At 34.5% G+C, this 19,099-nt stretch overlaps 1 long non-coding RNA gene across 2 annotated transcripts in view; it reads left to right on the forward strand.

Moving 5' to 3' along the window:
• LOC143235743 (uncharacterized) overlaps positions 1 to 19,099 on the forward strand; it is a 46,009-nt gene that overhangs the window by 20,554 nt on the left and 6,356 nt on the right. For both annotated transcript variants that reach the window (XR_013019367.1, XR_013019366.1), the window contains exons 3-4: positions 3,427 to 4,009; positions 16,139 to 16,670. This is a non-coding gene — a long non-coding RNA (uncharacterized LOC143235743). The remainder of the gene's footprint in view (positions 1 to 3,426; positions 4,010 to 16,138; positions 16,671 to 19,099) is intronic.

Below are 19,099 nucleotides of genomic sequence, written 5' to 3' on the forward strand. Positions count from 1 at the left end.
TGTGAGTCCCTGCATGGCAAAATTTCATGAACATGTACATGTCACTTGCCTATCAGTCACATTACTGACTATTCTGATTGAATACTATCATTTGCCATGTCTCGGAAATGGAAGACTTTGACCTTGGAAGATAAAGTATCACTGCTGAAGAAGACTGATGAGGGGAAATTTTGCCATGTAGTAGCAACTGATGTCATAGTTGAGAAGACAAAACTCCAGAATATAGTGAAAAAAAGAGAAAAATATTTCAAGAACTGGGTGAGTGGGAAATGCTCAGACAGAATGTGCAGTAAGCCTAGGATGGCAGGCTATGAAGACCTAGATAAAATTGTATTGGAGTGGTTCACTGTAGCCAAGGGATAGAACATCACTGTCAATAGCAGACTGATTCAAGATAGAGCAGTGATTCATGCAGAACAGTTTGATTGTTTTGGCATTTCTGATTTTAATGGATGGCTGAGCAAATAGCAGAATAAATACAATATGCACATTGTTATCTTGACTGGAGAAGCTGTTTATGTAGACCCACTTGTCATAGATAATTGGAGTGTATATCTCAAGTCTGTATATATAATGGCCACAGGTTTAAAGACATGTTTAATGTAGATGAGACTGGTCCTTTTTTAAAGAGCTTTTCCCTTTCATTCAATGATGGGTAAAGTAGACAAGGCCAAGAGAGGTAGAAATCAAATGACAGCTGGAGAAAAGATAACATTCTTAATTACAGTGAACAGTAATAAGCCTCATTGCTTCAAGGGCTTGGCTACTTCACACTGCCTTCTTTGACATATACTTCAAACAGAAAGACATGGATGACCAGCAAGTTATTTCAACAATGGTGCAACAGGGTCAATAGCAAAATTATAGCTGAAAAATTGATCTATTTTATTGTTTGTGGAAAACTGTAAGCTTATTCACAAACAAATTTACAAATATTATTTGTAAACAATTGTACTGCTCATACTGCAGCATGTTTCATTTCACATTGATGAAGCCACATGACTTGGCCAAGAAGGTAAGTATGCTGGATGTTATCCTGTGATTAAAGAGTGCACGGTACAGTACTCCATCTATGACAATTCAGAAGTGTTTTTATAAATGTGGGTTTTCAGAGTGTTTGTGTGAAGATGATGAAGAGGACATTCTTCAAGTTGACAACAATCTTGTAATCTTTTTAGAGGATTTCAGTGTGATAAGGGAAGAGTACATAAACCTTGATGCTAATGTTGTCATTGATGAGACTGTAGAAGCAGGCTGAGAGGAGAAGTTTCTGGCTAATTACAGAAGCCAAACTTCTTATGTTTCTTCAGATGTGGAAGAAGAGGACAGTAGTATAACAACATCAGTTGTGTCTGTAAGAACAGCTGTGGAATATTTGGAACATTATGAGACAGGGGGTTGGGGGTCTATGGTTCTGGGACCCTGGTAAATATGGGATAAAAAATAATGTATTCTCATTTTCATAATATACTTAAGGAAAAGTTGCAGTACTGCAGGAAATCACTTTGCCCAAAGAAATACCTTTTTATACAAAAAATGTAAATTCTCAAAACATTTAGCTTCCACCCATCAGAAAACTTCTTCATGCACCCATGGATATACTATGAATTTATGAAGACTTCAGAAAGGGGCTCAGTGACATAATTGTGTCTGGGCCCTGACCTACCTCTCGATGCCCCTGGCCTGATGGAACGTACAAAACATGTTCTCTGAAGCTACACATGGGCTATCATGCTTTGTCTATGATGGGTACTTCAATCTTAAACATACCACTTACTCATCAGCGGACATGCATATTATCGAGCTATCTCTTACAACTGTAATTAGGTATAATTCTATGTATTTATATAATTATGTAATGTGAATGATTACATTTTTTATGGCCATATTCTGAAATATATTTTAAAGAAGAAAAACCCTCTATGGAAATCACATGATATTTCTCTGTTTATCAGCTACTGTAAAGTGTTATCACACACACTTGGGCTGATGTTCGTATGAATAAGAATAAATTATTTTATAAGGTAATCTTAATTCTAGTTGCCATAACAAAAGTGTGCAGTGCTAAAACACTTTTGTAATAATCATATTTTTATTATATATTAACACCACATGCTTGCCAATAAAGGAAAATTTTGTTGCCTCTTCAGGAAATGTAAAAACTAAAAAGTATGAGAAAACTGTCAAAGGAGATAAAAATAATCCTGTATAAAAATCACATGCAATTCACTGAGACCTGGAACTAATGAAAGCTACTGTTCTTAACAAAATGCTCATGGTTGCACAGCAGCAAGCTTGAGTACTAAAAATTCAGGATTTAAACTCTACAGTGGACTCAGTACAGACAGCCATTTTGGAGCTATGCATTTGACAACTAACAAGGAGGCTTTAGTCTTATCAACTTTAATCTTCCCATATTTCTCTGTATTTAAATGAATGATAAGCTAATTCCATAATGAATCATTAAAGTTATCTTGTTGTTAGTAACTTTAATACAACAGTCAAATTTGCAAGCTTTAACTTGGGTCAATTCTAAAAATAAGAAATATATCCCCCTGTAGTGTGAGAGGTCATTTTCCTTTACAAAACAATTTGAAGATTTGACCAATTTGTTTTGAAGGAAGATTATTAAGACTGTTTAGCAGTAAATGATAGATTTTTGTGTAGAAATATGTCTAACTTTTGAAATGAAAGATTTTTATTCCTAACATTGTAAACTGTTACAATTTTGTGTCAAAAAACCTTTTACCTTACATTTAAAGATAATAAACATCTATTAGGAGATTACTTGATGAAAGCTAAGAGAAAGTTATTTCATACTTGTTTTGAAAAAAATAATACAATAATAGTTTTATTACTGGTTTCCCTGCTCTAAGTTCTTAAATTAGAAAATTAAATCACCCGTACAATATGAAGTTTTTTCTGTTGTGTAATAAGAAAGCATAATGTTAGTTCATTTCAACAATTTTTACTACAAAAATAAATACTTATAATTATTTTACTTTTTGTTTATACAAACTTAAATTTTTGTAGGTAAACTTTCACCTGTTGAATAAACTTGATATATTATCTAATCAAGCATTGACATTTTAAATAAATAGGTTTTTAAAATGAGATGTTCAAAGGTATATAAATATAATTTTTAAGTTGTTTAATTCTTTAAACATCTTAATTTAATTGGCTCTAGTAAACTGCTTATAGTAAAATCCATGGAAATTTTATTGCTGGTTATTACAGTGATTTAAACATTTAAAAAATGGATAAAAGAAAACTGGTTGAAGATAATTATTCAAATAAATTAAAATTTCAAAAAAATAATTAATTGAAATCAAACAACTGTTTTTTACTCAACTATGATTGAATAAGTTTTTTTTAATCATCAAATCATGAAAAGAACATTTAATATTTATGTATTTTTTCATTCAGCACAAAAACCACTGGTGCATGTTCAAAAACCAGAAGATTCTGTGATATTTAATAGCAAGGGGTTTTGGAATATTTCAAAATACAATTTTTAGTCTGAAGTATTTAGTTTAGAGTTTTTTTTTTCTGTACAAAAGAAGATAAAGGACTCGTAGCTTTTGGAAGTGGAGGAGCTGATGTTCCTACCTCTTTTTTTACATTTAACAAACAATGGAGTGAAATTAAGTATTCATAAAAGGGGAGATCCAGAACATAACAATTATGCAATTAGTATTAACAAAAATGTGAGTGATAGTAAGAGGCACGTGCTCAAGATGATTCTGATGAAGAAGGGGAAAACAACTAATTGTGGATAATAATATTAATAAGACACATTCAGCAGCTTGGAATTATAAGTTCAGCAGTTACACTGATATAGCATTTGTCACATTTGGAGCCACAGAAAATGAAACATTACGAACGTTGGAATGTCTGGGAATATTTATTGGATGTATTGGTGATGTCAGTATTAATGGCAAAATTATTGAATCAAATGATAAGAGAAGTATGTTACAAGGTGATGTGAAACCAGGTTGTCCTTGGACAGGTAAAGTCATAAATTTATTGTTAATAAAGTTTTAAGAGTTATTATATGCTGTTTCTAAATGATGAATAAATTCTGCGTTAATTCCCATAAACAGTTATGTTGGTAGTGTTTTGAAAATACAGATATTTTAAAACTTGATATGTTTAAAAGGCTTATTACACTGCACAACAATTCTTTTGAAAAGTTTTGCTTCCTGAAAAGTTTTTGCTGATTGTGACAGGTACCTGGTGGGTAGCACAAATATAGTTTTGGTTTTGCTTCATCACGTAGGAACTCTGATAAATTAACTGTTTACCAGCAATAACATATTTAATTGCGTTTATGTTTCTAATACGCTATTAAGTTCAACATAATTAAAAGTGTTTTGCTGCTGATTTTCGTTTGTATTCAATGTCCAGTGCATCACGTTGCAGTGTCCAACAGTAGTCAGCAAGCATTGATGGTTTCCAGTTGCCCTGATATTGTTTTTCCATTGTAGCAATGTTCTGATGAAACATTTCACCATGTTCGTCACTGACAGCACTGATATTTGCGGGGAAGAAGTCCAAGTGTGAGTGGAGGAAATGAATCTTCGAGTGACATTTGCACTTTATTGTTTTGTATGCTTTGAGAAGTTTGTCTACCAGGTGAATGTAATGTGGGGCTCTGTAATTGCCAAGAAAATTGTCAACAACGTCTTTGAAGGCTTTCCAGGCAATCTTTACCGCCCAATTAACAGATCTTCGAACTGCTTGTCACTTATAACATATCTAATCTGAGGTCCAACAAAAATGCCCTCTTTGATCTTGGCTTCAGTTATTCTTGGGAACATCTGTCTTAAGTAACGAAAACCTTCATTCACAGATGTAACAACAATACTTTGTATAGTCGAGCTGCAGTCCTAGTAACAGAGCAATGACTTTCAGATCTCCACAGATATTCCAGTTGTACTTGCTGTACTGGATGTGTTTCAGCAACATTTCCATGATCTCGTAGGTTTCTTTCATGTATGCTGCATGGCCAACAGGTATTGAAGGGTGAACGTTGTCATTGTGTAATAGAACAGCCTTGAGGCTTAACATTGATGAATCAATAAAGAGACGCCACTCTTGCGGGTCATGGTTACAACCCAAAACAGAGAACAATCCTTTGATGTCAACACAGAAACAGAGACTGTCAACTTGTGCAAAGAATTTGGTTATATCATCTTGGCGGCTTCGAAAAACAGAAATTTTTCGTACCTCGTGACAACAAACACCGTTCCTGAATTCTCGAACCCAGCAATTCGGCTTTCACTTTTGACAGACCCAAATCTCTGACCAGATCATTTAATTCTGACTGTGATATGAGATGTGGATCACCTGAGGAGCACAGTTCAAAATCCAGATCATTGTCACTGCATTGCAGTTTTTTTCATCTGGTTCATCTAACGTCCATTCCTCTGGTGGTTTCGGAATTGGAAGACTGTCATCATGTGGCATGGGTCTTATTGCTGAAGGCAGATTAGGGTATTCAATTGACTTCTTGTTTCTGGCAGAGAAACCAGACACATTAGTCAAACAGAAGTAACAGTCCGTCACATGGTCTTTCTGTTCTTGCCATATCATCGGGACAGCAAATGGCATTGTCTTTTGAGTGCTTCTGAGCCAAGCTCTCAAACAGACAGCACATGTTGCACAACAAATGTGAGGCGCCCATTCCCGGTCTTGATCACCAATTTTACAGCCAAAGTGCAGATGATATGCTTTCTTCAGAAGAGCAGTCATTGAGCATCTCTGATGAACAAGCGTACACTCACTACAAATATAGCAGAATGTATCGCAGCTGTTACGACATTGACGAGATATATTGACCGACACCAATCGTCCTGTAAAACGTCTAAAACATCTAACTTACTTGTTACATTACTACTGAGGCAATGCTATATTCTGAAACAATACATACACACTATAAGGTTTATATTAATCCAATGAGCCGCATCTGTGTATGCAAACCACGTTTATAGCCTGTTGAGATAGTGTCAAGCTGGCTCCGGCCTGCCCAGGCATGCCCGGGCTGCGTACTTCCACAGAACAGCTTCCAACCTGGCTTGATTTCATGCCTGGACATGCTCAGACTGCACAAAACATTGTTCATAAGTCTCTTACAGAAACGAAAATGTTTGGACACAAATATAAGAAAAAACATGACAAAACTGAATATTTCAATGTGATTTTCGTGATCAGCAGCCAAAAATCTATAAGGAACACCCAACAGTGTTCAATAAGCAAAAACTTTGTTGTGCAGTGTTATTCTGTGTCTGATTTTTTATTTGTTTTATTGTGCAGAAATGAATCCCTTACTAATTGTAAGCACAGAAATTAATATAGAAGTGCAGGAGAAAGATATTTCATGGATATCTACTTACAGTGTCTTTAAATAGTTTCGTTACTCATAAAACTGCCAGTTCAGTTATTCTACATGTACTTTCTTACTGAATTATTTTGATTTTTAAACAAAGTGTTGTTAATCGTAAAATTGTCATTTTGTCTACTTACATCTACTTTTTTATCCGGATAATTGTGATCTGTAAAAACAGTTTCGTTAATCGGTTAAACTCTTACATCATCTCTTACCACACATTCCTTCCTCGAACATAACTTCTTGTATTATATGCGGAAAGGTATAAACTCCGCTGTGAAGTGAGAAGACGAAAGCTAAAAGAATGTAGTTTATCATCATCTTGATTGTTATTTGGAGTGTTTCAAATACGCTTCGAGTCGTTATATATAACTGAACGTAGCCTCGTTTTCATTCAATTGTGCTTACTGAGTGGCTTAGTTTGATACATCTTCCATGAATAGATTTCCTACGCTTAGTTTTCAACTTCATCCAAGGCCACCTCTCAAATACACCTCACCTGTACAATCACAAAGTCGAGTAGAATCATGAAAGTTACACTGGTTTCAATGGAAAATTAGCTTCGACAAAGGAAGTATGCCTCTGTTGGCTTTCTCAATGAACGTAAACACTATGATAGAAATCTAAAAGAAACTAAATTTCGATATCATAAAGTTTTGCGTCATGTCATAGTTTTCACTATGAATATCAATACAGTTCTGGTCCAGTTATCATGATAACGAGTAGGTTCCGTCACACAAACCCTCCAAATTCTCAGCTTTCTTATTTTTCTACCTGCGATAAAACGCAGTTTTCTGTCAGGAACCTGGTATATATATAACATAAAATATTCCTTGAAGAATTGGGATGGATACCATAAAAAAAAAGAAGTTATCCAATTAAAATATTCACGAACGTGAAATTCACTTATTACTTTGTTTTACAAATAACTGATATCACTTTAAAGATAGCTCGAATTGGCCCGGCATGGCCAGGTGAGTTAAGGCGTGCGACTCGTAATGTGAGGGTCGTGGGTTTGCATCCCCGTCGCACCAAACATGCTCGCCTATTCAGCCGTGGGGGCGTTATAATGTGACGGTCAATCCCACTATTCGTTGGTAAAAAGAGTAGCCCAAGAGTTGGCGGTGGGTGGTGATGACTAGCTGCCTTCCCTCTAGTCTTACACTGTTATATTAGGGATGGCTAGCGCAGATAGCCCTCGAGTAGCTTTGCGCGAAATTCTAAAACAAATATAACTCGAACTTCTCACTTACAAATATCTAGCTTTATTATTTTCATTAGTTTTAATAACACTGTGCAACAAATTTCAGGTTCAAAAAAAGTACAAGTTAAGTAAGACTTGTTTCTGGGTCAAACAATTGTCCTGATTCTGAATCTGACCTTTATTCCTCCAGATTAGGCACCGTTTTCCTGTACCATGAACCATATGTTTTATAATATACGGCAAAATACCGTGTATTGAACACAATATCGCAAATACTGAAAGTTACAAAAAACAAAACAAAAATTTAGTTGGTATAACAAAACATTTATTGGTTATGAATTAAAAACACACACCTGTCAGTTTAAACAACTTTTGTTCTTCTAAGCCTCTTGTGTGGAGTGTGATCTCCTTTTTTTATACCCCAGTAGTAGTCTGCCAACATGCCAGGGTTCCATTTTCCTTTAAATCGTCGCTCCATCACTGAAATATCCTGATGGAATCTCTCGCCATGTTCATCACTCACATCACCAAGATTTTCCGCAAAAAAATCCAAATGAGAGTGGAGCACATGAACTTTTAGAGACATGTTACATCCATTATCATGATAATGACTCAGCAGATCATTCACAACTTGCACATAGTCTTCTGAACGATGGTTCCCCAGGAAGTTATCACAAACTTTCATGAATGACTCAAAGGCAAACTTCTCTTTTCTCTTGAGATGTGTGATGAAGGTTTCATCAAGTACAATTTTTCAAATTTGGGGACCTATGAAGATACTTTCTTTAATTTTAGCTTGACTCAGGGAAGGGAACTTCTCTGCAAGATATGCAAATGTGGAGGATTCCTTGTCCAAGGCTTTCACAAATTGCTTAAACAAACCAAGTTTAATATGCAAAGGTGGTAAAAGAATTCTATCACTTTTCACAAGTGGTTTGTGCATGATGTTGTGTTTTCCTTGCTCAATTTCATCTCGGATCGGCCAATCCTTGCGTACATAATGTTCAGTTCTTGCTCTGGAGTTCCATAAGCACAGGAAGCAGCAAAATTTAGTATAGCCAAGCTGAAGGCCAGTAAGCATGGCCACAACCTTGAAATCTGCACAAATATGCCAGTTATGGTCATCATACTGTATGCTTGTTAGAATTGCTTTCAGATTTTCATATGATTCTTTCATGGTTGTGCTATAAGCTATGGGAACAGAAGGCAGAGTGTTACCATTGTGTAGCAGAACAGCTTTGATGCTGTCCTTGGATGCATCTATGCAAAGTCGCCAGTTGGTGTTATCATATAGTATTTCCAGTTGCTCAAAACGTTCAATCATGTCATTACAAAAGCATAAGTCATCCTTCATGGTGAATAATGCAAGCAGACCCTCTGTACGTTTCCTGTACAGTGTTATCTTCACTCCTTTCTCAAGAAGATTACGTTCTTGAAGCCTTGATGCCAGAAACTCACTTTTGTCTTTGGTTAAATAGAGATCCCTGCACAAGTCATTTAGAGCCTCTTGAGAAAATGGTATTGGTTTATTCTCGCTTTCTGGATGATTGGGCTCCACATATTCACCACTGGAATGTTCATCTGCACTGCTGGAGCTCTGCATTTCTTGATCTGGAGGTTTGGGCACAGGTAAATTTCTGAGTGCTCTACTGGGTGCATTGCTGATTGCAAATTTGGGTAAACAATGTGTTTCTTTTTCTTTGCTGTAGTACAGCCTGTAAAGTCTTGCTGACAGAAATAGCAATCATTAGAGTGATATTTCTGCTCACGCCAAATCATTGGCACACCAAATTTCATGTGAACATTTATTCCTGCATACCAGGCACTCAATGTCTTCACACATGTAAGGCAACACACACATGAGGAGCCCATGACTTGTCCTGGTCTCCTAAGTCACAAACGAAGTACGCCTTGTACATTTTCTTGATATGGCGTGTAATACTGCGCTTTTCTTTAGCAAAAGTTAATTCCCCACATATGTAACAGAATCTGTTTGGATTATTTTTGCACTGTCTTGCACTCATTGTTGAAAACAAATAAGATCTGAAAGAAAAAAAAAAAACATTAAACACAAGCTTTGAAGTATAAAGCATTAAGTGATAAACTCAATTAAATATAAGCACACAATAATAAACCAGAAAATATGATTTTAAACTGTACTGTGCTATTTATCATATCACATTGTAGGTGTTACTAAGATTGGTATCTAGCCCTGGGTTGAAAACCATTTTACAATGCGGTAGAGAATTTTATTTAATAATAATGACAAAAAAGGGTATACAGTGACAATTCTGCAAAAACCATGCCTAATTCAACAAAATGAAGGCCAGAAACGGATTTCCCATGTCATTTTGCATATAAAAATGGCCACAGATCTCTTGTACTTTTTGAGTGTTGCATAGTGTAATTAAAGTGTTTCAATTGTTCTAAGGATTTTGCAAGTTAGAAATTTAACTTTTGGACATCTTTCAAGTCTGAACTAATGAAACTTTTTAAAGTAAGTTTTTGTGGAGGTTTCTACCAAAGGAAAGTTTAAAGTTGTGGTTAAATTAGATACAGAATTACACATTTGTAAATGCTGCCACTTGGCGATATAAATATGTACTCTTCTCTTTTGTATTATGTTGCAAAGACACTTAATATACTTTTGTGAATTAGGCCATACTAAGTGTTTTAGTTGTTATTTCTCCCCAGTCTTACTCTAGTAAGAACAGGTTAAGTTTTAAATGGTAAATATAACTTAAATTATAGAGGCCGTTACCTTCGTTGATGTTAGTTAGGAATACGTTATTAGGGTATATCTCCGTATCAGTTCATAAACAGTTCTTATCTATGTAATTTTTTTTCTAAACCAGATCGTCCAATTATTCAAACACGTAATAAAATGATTTAGATGTATTTTACTTCAAAAGCTGAGTTAAAACCAAAGTTAGTAAACGAACTTATTTAGTAATTATTTATAGCAGAATTAAAAGAAAATTATTAACATTCTGTGAACATTGATAACTACTTTTTGGCATAAAAAATAACAACAATGCACTAAATCGTTTTCTCTTTTTTTCTGCCACTACATGAACTGTCCTTAAAGGGAGGTTCAAGAATTGATGGTGGGGTTTATTCACTAAATAAAATATGTTTGTGTGTGGGTTTAATCTTAACAAGGGGGTATCTGCGACAGGCCCACAATAGCTATTCTACAAACTTTATTTTTTAGCTCAAAAAGTAAAACTAATAAAGAGAAATTTAAAAACGTTAAGATAAAATCTTTTCAAATACGATGTAAAACGCTTAATCCGTTTTTGATTTGAAAACCAATTAATGATTCAAGTAACTTTTACTTAAGTTTGAAATAAAAGAAAGTGCCGATTGGTACAAGATTAAATAGCTATACTTGCTTTGTCTTGATATCTGTTTTGGTTTTGAATTTTGGGCAAAGTTACTCGAGGGCTATCAGCACTAGCCATCCCTAATTTTGCAGTATGAGACTAGAGGGAAGGCAGCTGGTTATCACCACTCACTGACAACTCTTGGCCTCCTATTTTACTAACAAACAGTGGGATTGACCATCACTTTATAATGCCCCATAGCTAAAAGGGCAAGAACGTTTGGTGTGACAGGGATTCGAACCTGCAACCTTCAGATTACGAGTCAAGTGTCTTAACCATCTGGCTATGTCGGGTAAGGAACCTGCTAGGTTGAATAAATAATATTAAAATACAATAACTAACTTTTACATAAGGTAAATTTTGACTTTTAATAATTTCATCCTTTCGACCTTTGGTAAGGCATAATCATCAGTTAGAAATAGTTGTTATTGTATTTTGAAATTATCTGTTACCTTATTTTCTGAGGTATTATACCATGATACTTGCCAGGTTAGTTTTGTTTTCCCTGTAATGAATTAACTACAAAATAATAAGTTGAATACATAATCCTTTTATCTTTCGTTAAATTCGAACCTACGAAATATATTAATAAACTAGATATTTGGTAAAACGACCTCTAACGTGTTTTCCTTCAACAGCAGATTATAACACCATGACTGTTTGATAGCAACTAATACACAAAACAAATAAACAACTATAACACCATGACTGTTTGATAGCAACTTATACACAAAACAAAGAAACAAACAACTATAACACCATGACTGTTTGATAGTAACTAATACACATCACTGATGTATGTTCTTCAAATCTATCAATATATATGTTCACTATGGTGATTGAAAAACAACTATAAAGAAAAATATATAATATACATTAACTGATACACATATTTTTCAAACCTAACGTGTCCTATTTGATTTAGAAAACATATGGAAACGTCTTTCTAGTTTCAAAATGTTTATTCAGTTCTTTACCACTTTTCGTAACTTCATAAATGCTACATTTGCCTCGGTTGTTTTGAATGTTGCACAACGCTACATGTGGGTTATCTGCGCTAATTGTCCTTAACTTAGGAGTTAGAGACCAGAAAAAGAAGACGTAATCAATACCACCCAATGTTAACAACTGGGTTACACGTTTACCAACAAATAGTGAGACTGATCATCATATTATAACAGCTGAACTGAAAGTGTGTTTGGTATGACGGGAGTTCAAATCTGCGTCCTGCAGATTGTGAGCAGAACGCTCGGAGAACTATTTAAGCTGAATGTCAGTTTATTTCAAAATACATACCTTTCAGATACTGCCACTTTTTCAGTTATTTCAGTTTCAATGATTTCCACCTTATAAGTTTTGTCTGATAATATATGTGAAAAAGAAAGATTATAAAATTGTTTTCATCAATAACTTCATTTCTAAGACGCTTCTAACTGGTATATTTATGAATCATTATATACACAATTACACAGACACACATCAAGATACGTATATAAGGCGTGAAGTAAACATTTTTTTTTCTTTTTATGGAGAAAACCCTACATTTAGAAACTCACTATTACATTTTATTACAACTTTGTATCCACAAAGAAGACTTAGAATCTTAATATAACTAATTAAAGAGTATAACACCGTCTACAGGTTAAGCCCATACATAATAGATGGGTCTCTTATTAAAGTTCAAAAACTTACAAAATAATATATAAACCCTGGTTTCCTACTGACATTCCATTCTATGCCAGAAATTACTATTCTCTAGAAGAACTTGAGCATTGACATTAAACGTTGAAAGAAAATAAACATCTTATTACCTAACCCTGAATAACTTCTACTAAAGGAACAAAACAAGGCACATACATAGTATCCCATGCGAATGTGTTAAGATCACTTCATTATATTTATAAATCTTTGTATGCCAGCTCATTGTTTTATTAGCCTAATGATGTTATTTACTCAAGCATTAAATGTTGACATGGAAGGAACTGTAATAAACAGACAGAACTTGATCTAAAATGTCGTTTACGTTAAGTATGTATTTGTTTTGTTTGTTTTGGAATTTCGCACAAAGCTACTCGAGGGCTATCTGTGCTAGCCGTCCCTAATTTAGCAGTGTAAGACTATAGTGAAGGCAGCTAGTTATCACCACCCGCCGCCAACTCTTGGGCTACTCTTTTACCAACGAATAGTTGGATTGACCGTAACATTATAACGCCTCCACGGCTGGGAGGGCGAGCATGTTTGGCGCGACGCGGATGCGAACCATAATTAAAATATTATGAGTGAAGGTAGTCATTGTGGGCTTAACCGTAAGGTATTAGAACCAATGATATCCATGAAACATTGGAAGTACGAAAGAGGACACAATTATAATGAATCATGAAACAGAGACGAAGGTCAAACGTATTTCTTTGTAAGAGACTTTTCATAATGTATTTGTTTTATCTGAGATACACTTGTTAGATAGACACTGTACGACAATGTTTATAAATGTTGTGAGTTGTATAAAAACTCAACATTGTATTCACGTTCCACAGTCTTAGTGTTTAACCTATGATAATCATTAAAAGGACGTCAAAGTTGTTGATACGTACATCTTCTACAGGAAAATAGTGTATTTTAGTTCTGCAATTGAGGTGAATTTGAGAGGGGTGAGAGGAGGAGGTTTTTCTTCTGGTCTAGAGATAATACAAATGTTTTAGAAAGATTCTCACTGAAACTTTAAAAGATGTATTTTACGTTTTTCGTTGGAACAGAAAGAGACACGTTTCTTAATGTCATGCTGGTTGTAGGCCATCGGATTCTAATGAAACAAAAAATATGTATATTTAACCAAAACTTTCCTTGTTTGTTTAAGTTTAAACCAAAGCTACACAATGGACTATCTGTGCTCTGCTTATTACTGGTATATAAACCAGGTTTCTGACGTTGTAATTCCTCATATTTGCCATTGTGCCAATGGGATACATATCCAGAACATAAAAAAAGATTCTCTCGTGGATACGAATAACAAAATATTGGAATATATAGCTTTTATTTCCTTTTTTTTATTAATTTCTTCTACTGGTTTCGTAACTCCAAAGTTCGCTCTTCAGGAAATAGTTCTACTGAAAAAGTTTAAGTGAAATACATACAAATACTACTTTTCAACTAATATAATATAATTATACAAATGCAATATATTTCTTATATAATTTCATATTTTTATTTTCTCTTTATTTTCTGCAAGTCTTAGTAAATGTTTTCATGATTTCATAATTCCTATCGTCTTTACACAACCAATTTCTTCTGCGCTCTGACTGTGAAGTATTCAGAATAGCACTAAATATTTATAAAATATTTTTAAAAAAATAATTTTAATGTTTCACTTTACAATCCCACAAATGAAATACATGAAAATGTAGTGATTTGAGAACCTTACATTTTTTAAAATACATTCAATAAACTGTTTACTGGCATATAGAAGGCTTTCTTCAGGGAGTCTAGCATGTAATTTATATAAATGTATGTCTAATTTTAAGTTATGTAATATAGGCTACATTACATTTATAAAAGCAAATTTTGATAATATATATATATAAAGGATAAATGTACATTAATTCCATGTTAGATTGTTTGTAAATTGTGTATTTTATGGCAGTAAACGTTTTAATGAAGGTAATTAAAGAACTTTATTTTCATGTTTTCTCTTTTGGGTACTAATGTAAAACATAAAATATTACTCTTAAAAAATATTTTATAAATTCTTGGCGCCACCAGCGGTATGTCTGTGGACTTACTGCGCTAGAGACCTGGTTTTAATACCTGTGGTGATCAATGTAGAGATAACCAGTTGTTACTGGTACGATAATGATATCCCACCGGAGACATTTGGTACACGACACAGTGAAGTAGGTTCCATCATGATCTGGAATGCTTTCTCCTTCCGTGGAACAATGGATCTTCAGGTTATGCAGGGGCGTCAAACAGCAGCTGGCTACAATGGCATGTTAGAGATAGCATCCTTATTGATTGAAGGCCCTCGCTTGTGTGGAAATGACTGGATCTTTCAGCAGGACAACGCTGCAATCCACAATGCCCGCAGGACAAAGGACTTTTTCAGGGCGAATGACGCGATTCTTTTGGACCATCCAGCGTGTTCGCCCGAACTGAACCCCATTGAAAATGTTTGGAGGTGGATGGCAAGGGAAGTCTATAGAAATGGACGTCAATTCCAAACAGTGCATGATCTTTGTGAGCCATTTTCACTACTTGGAATAACATTCCAGCCAGCCTTCTGTAAACGCTTATATCGACCATGCCAAAGCGAATGGTTGCAGTTATTCGCAATGACGGCCGTGAAACTTACTACTGATACTTCTTGTTAGGCATTTCTTACCATGTTTAGGGATTCTTTTTGGTGTGGTCTTAAACTTTTGGCCAGCTAGTATTTAGGCTAATTTCAGAGTGTTAATATTTTCCATATTAAATGCTAAAAAGTGTTTTATTTTTATTTTCCATTTTCTTATTTTCATCTTTCGAAGCGCTACTCAAATAAATGGTTGAGTCTAACATCACAAAATGCATACTTTTTCTTTATGTTCATTGGCCTAAAGATTTTGGCCAGCAGTGTACGTATACAAATAACATTACTTTGTGTACGTGACAACCTAAGAGAATATCCGTTAACCACCTGGTACATCAGAACTTGTAACTTAGTTAAAGTTTATACACCTCAGACTGTAAAACACATTTGTTTATTTTTGTTGATTATTGAAGTATTATAAAAACATTTTAAATATAATAGATAAGTTAACGAACTTATTCTTTAATGCTAAAGAATCAAACTTAAAGTAAATTTGAATTTATTTCAGAAGAGTGGACTGTATATTCAAATTACAATATACATTTAATATATATAACCATATATTTCAAGTGTAATATAAATGCAATATGTATAAACGTTTATTTCAAGTGGAAGTGCAATTATGATTAATTACGTTTATCCGGTGTTCACTTTCTAGTTGATCTATATTTTATGTATCAGTAGATTTGCTGTTTAATTAGGTGCACATATAGAATATTTTTATGTTTCTCTAATCACTTGTCCAGCGTAACTTAGGAATTAAAATGGGTTCGCAGTTCGAATTATGTAACTGTGAATTTACTCTCTTGATTTTTCAGGTTTTGAGTGCGTTATAAGATTGACGGTAACATCACGTAATTCGATTACAGGAGCTTATACGTTTGTAGCGGATGGTGTTCACCAGCTACTTTCTAGTGTACCACTTGAAAATTAAGGACGAACAACACAGATATCTCTTTTAATCGTTTTGTTTTTGTTCGAAGCTACAGTTATATTCACTATTCGTCCTGATTTTGAATATGCAGGACTAGACATGGGTTTATTTGTTTTTGAATTTGACCCAAAGCTACACGAGGGTTACCTGTGCTAGCCGTTCCTAAGTTAGCAGTGTAAGACTAGAGGAAAGGAAGGCAGCTAGTCAACAACAACCACAGCCAATTCTAGGGCTACTATTAAATCAATGAATAGTGGGATCGGCCATCATTTTATAACGCCCCCACGGCTGAAAGAGCGAGCGTGTTTGGTGAGAGGGGGATTCGAACCAGCGACCCTCAGGTTACGAGACGAGCGCCCTAACCACCTGGCCATGCCGGGCCGAACTAGACATGGCCTACTTTTGATTTATACATGGTAAGAATAATCGTCCCAGTATAATTATCACAAGGCGATAACCTTTGAAATAAGTGGAAGTTATCCCACAAATGAAATACATGAAAATATAGTGATTTGAAAACTTTACATTTTTCAAATACATTCAATAAACTGTTTACTGGCATATAGAAGGCTTTCTTCAGGGAGTCTAGCATGTAATTTATCATTTAGCATTTTTCAAATACATTCAATAAACTGTTTACTGGCATATAGAAGGATTTCTTCAGGGAGTCTAGCATGTAATTTATATAAATGTATGTCTAATTTTAAGTAATTAGATCAAGATGAGGGATCAAGAAAGAGAGAAAGATGTTATACACCTAAAAGTTAATTTCCTTGTAAATTGAAGGAAACTGTGAGAAACCTTGTTGATGACGTTAACAAGCCACCTATCCAGTGATGTCGAGAAAACCCATTTGAAGAGAAATATATATGCAAAAACGGCTCGTTTGGGTTGAGAAAATATTTTACACAGAAGAGCGAACAACGTTTCGACCTTCTTCGGCCATCGTCAGGTTCACAAAGAAAGAAAGAAAGAGGTAACTGACCGGAAGCTGACCACATGTTTGAAGGGGTTGTGTAACTGAGTGTTGGAATGTAGAGGGCGGTGTTAGATGTTTGAATATATAATTTTATTTTATTATATTTAATATATGTATAAAGGCGTTCCTTTATATTGGTTTATTTTGGGTTTGAGTTGTTGTATAAGTAACGCTTCTTTAATTTTGCGTTTGTTTATGTTTGTTTCTTTATTTAGTATTTGAGTGTTTGCTATGGTTATGTTTATTTGAGTTGCAGTGTTCGAAAACGTGTGAAGGTGACTTTTTATGTTCTTTGAATCTGGTTTCCATTTTTCTACTTGTTTCTCCAATATAGAAGTCGTGGCAGTTATCACATTGTATTTTATAAATAATGTTGGTGTGGTGTTTGTCAGTGTAGTTTTTCATAGTATAGACCTCAGTTTTGTGCCTGGTTTTTGAATAAATTTGGTATTAACTGGAATGTCATATTTTGTTGCTAATGTTTGCCAAATGTTGGTTATTTGTTTGCTGATGTCAGGAATATATGGTATACAGCAGTATATGGTTTCGTGATTTTTTGATTCGTGAGATATATTTACTTTAGTTGGTTGATTTTGCTTTCTGTCTAGTTGTGTGCGTATAATGTTTTCTACGGTTTGTGGAGGAAACTTATTGATGTCGATGAAGTATTGTTTTATTTTGTCTAATTCATCGTTAATTTTATCTGGTGAGCATAGTTTTATGGCTGTGTTTATTTGGTTTCTTAGTATGTTGAGTTTTTGTTTTGTTTCATGTGCTGAGTCCCAAGGAATGTATAGTCCAGTATGAGTGATTTTTGGGTGGATTTCTGTTTTGAATTGTGTGTCGGTTCTTGTAATTTTGAGGTTAAGAAATGATGTTTGATTGCTTTCTTCCTGTTCACATATGAAGTTAATGTTGGGATGTATAGAGTTAACGTGATTGAAAAAATTAAGTGTGTGTTCTGTAGATCTGAATCCCGCAACCGTGTCATCTACATATCTGTACCAGTATAGTGGTGGATGTAATGCTGTGTTAATTGCTTGTGTTTCAACTTGTGTCATAAAAATATTGGCTAGAACTGGTGATACTGGGTTGCCCATGCTTAGGCCATTTGTTTGTATATAGTTGTGGTTGTTGAACATGAAGTTTGTCTTTATCGTGGTGAATTCTAGGAGGGTTGCTAATATAGACAAACTTCATGTTCAACAACCACAACATGGGTCAGTCTTTGTCCCCTGACTTCACCTAGGCATATCCTGAGTCAGCTGATCTTGTTCAGAATGATGAGGACTTTGAGTGTCATTTCCCACATCCTGAGTTTGGTATTTCTGAAGAACCATCTAGGCCTAATTTAGTCATTACCGATTTTGAGTCTCAGATTTGTGATGTTTTGTTTCTTTCCCACACCTCTTATTTACATCATCCTTCCTCCTCACATGAACAAGCTTCCCACACACTTTTTTTTTTTTTTTCTCTGTTTCCTGATCAGTTCACTCTTCCTTACCATTGTACAGCCCATTTGTTTTTAGATCAGCAGTTGTGAGGCAGCTCCCATTGCAAACAAATAACTTTATCAAAGTTAAAATCTGTAGTAAGATAGATACTACCAGTATTTCAGTGTTAACATTTGTTCATTTTATTTTATTTAAAACTCGGGAAAGTACCCAGCTTTACTCAGGTTTTTAGATTAATAGTGTGTGTTTATTCTGAACCCATTTTAACATAAAAACATGATCTATATATTTTTGTTGCTAAGCAATATGACATAGAATCCATTGTTGGCATACATTGTTACCAAAATGCACTACTCTTTCTATATATCACAAGGTGTTATATAAGGAACCACTTTTTTTTTTTGATAGCTTG

Source organism: Tachypleus tridentatus, chromosome 2 (genome assembly GCF_004210375.1).
Source record: "Tachypleus tridentatus isolate NWPU-2018 chromosome 2, ASM421037v1, whole genome shotgun sequence".
Taxonomy (NCBI): domain Eukaryota; kingdom Metazoa; phylum Arthropoda; class Merostomata; order Xiphosura; family Limulidae; genus Tachypleus; species Tachypleus tridentatus.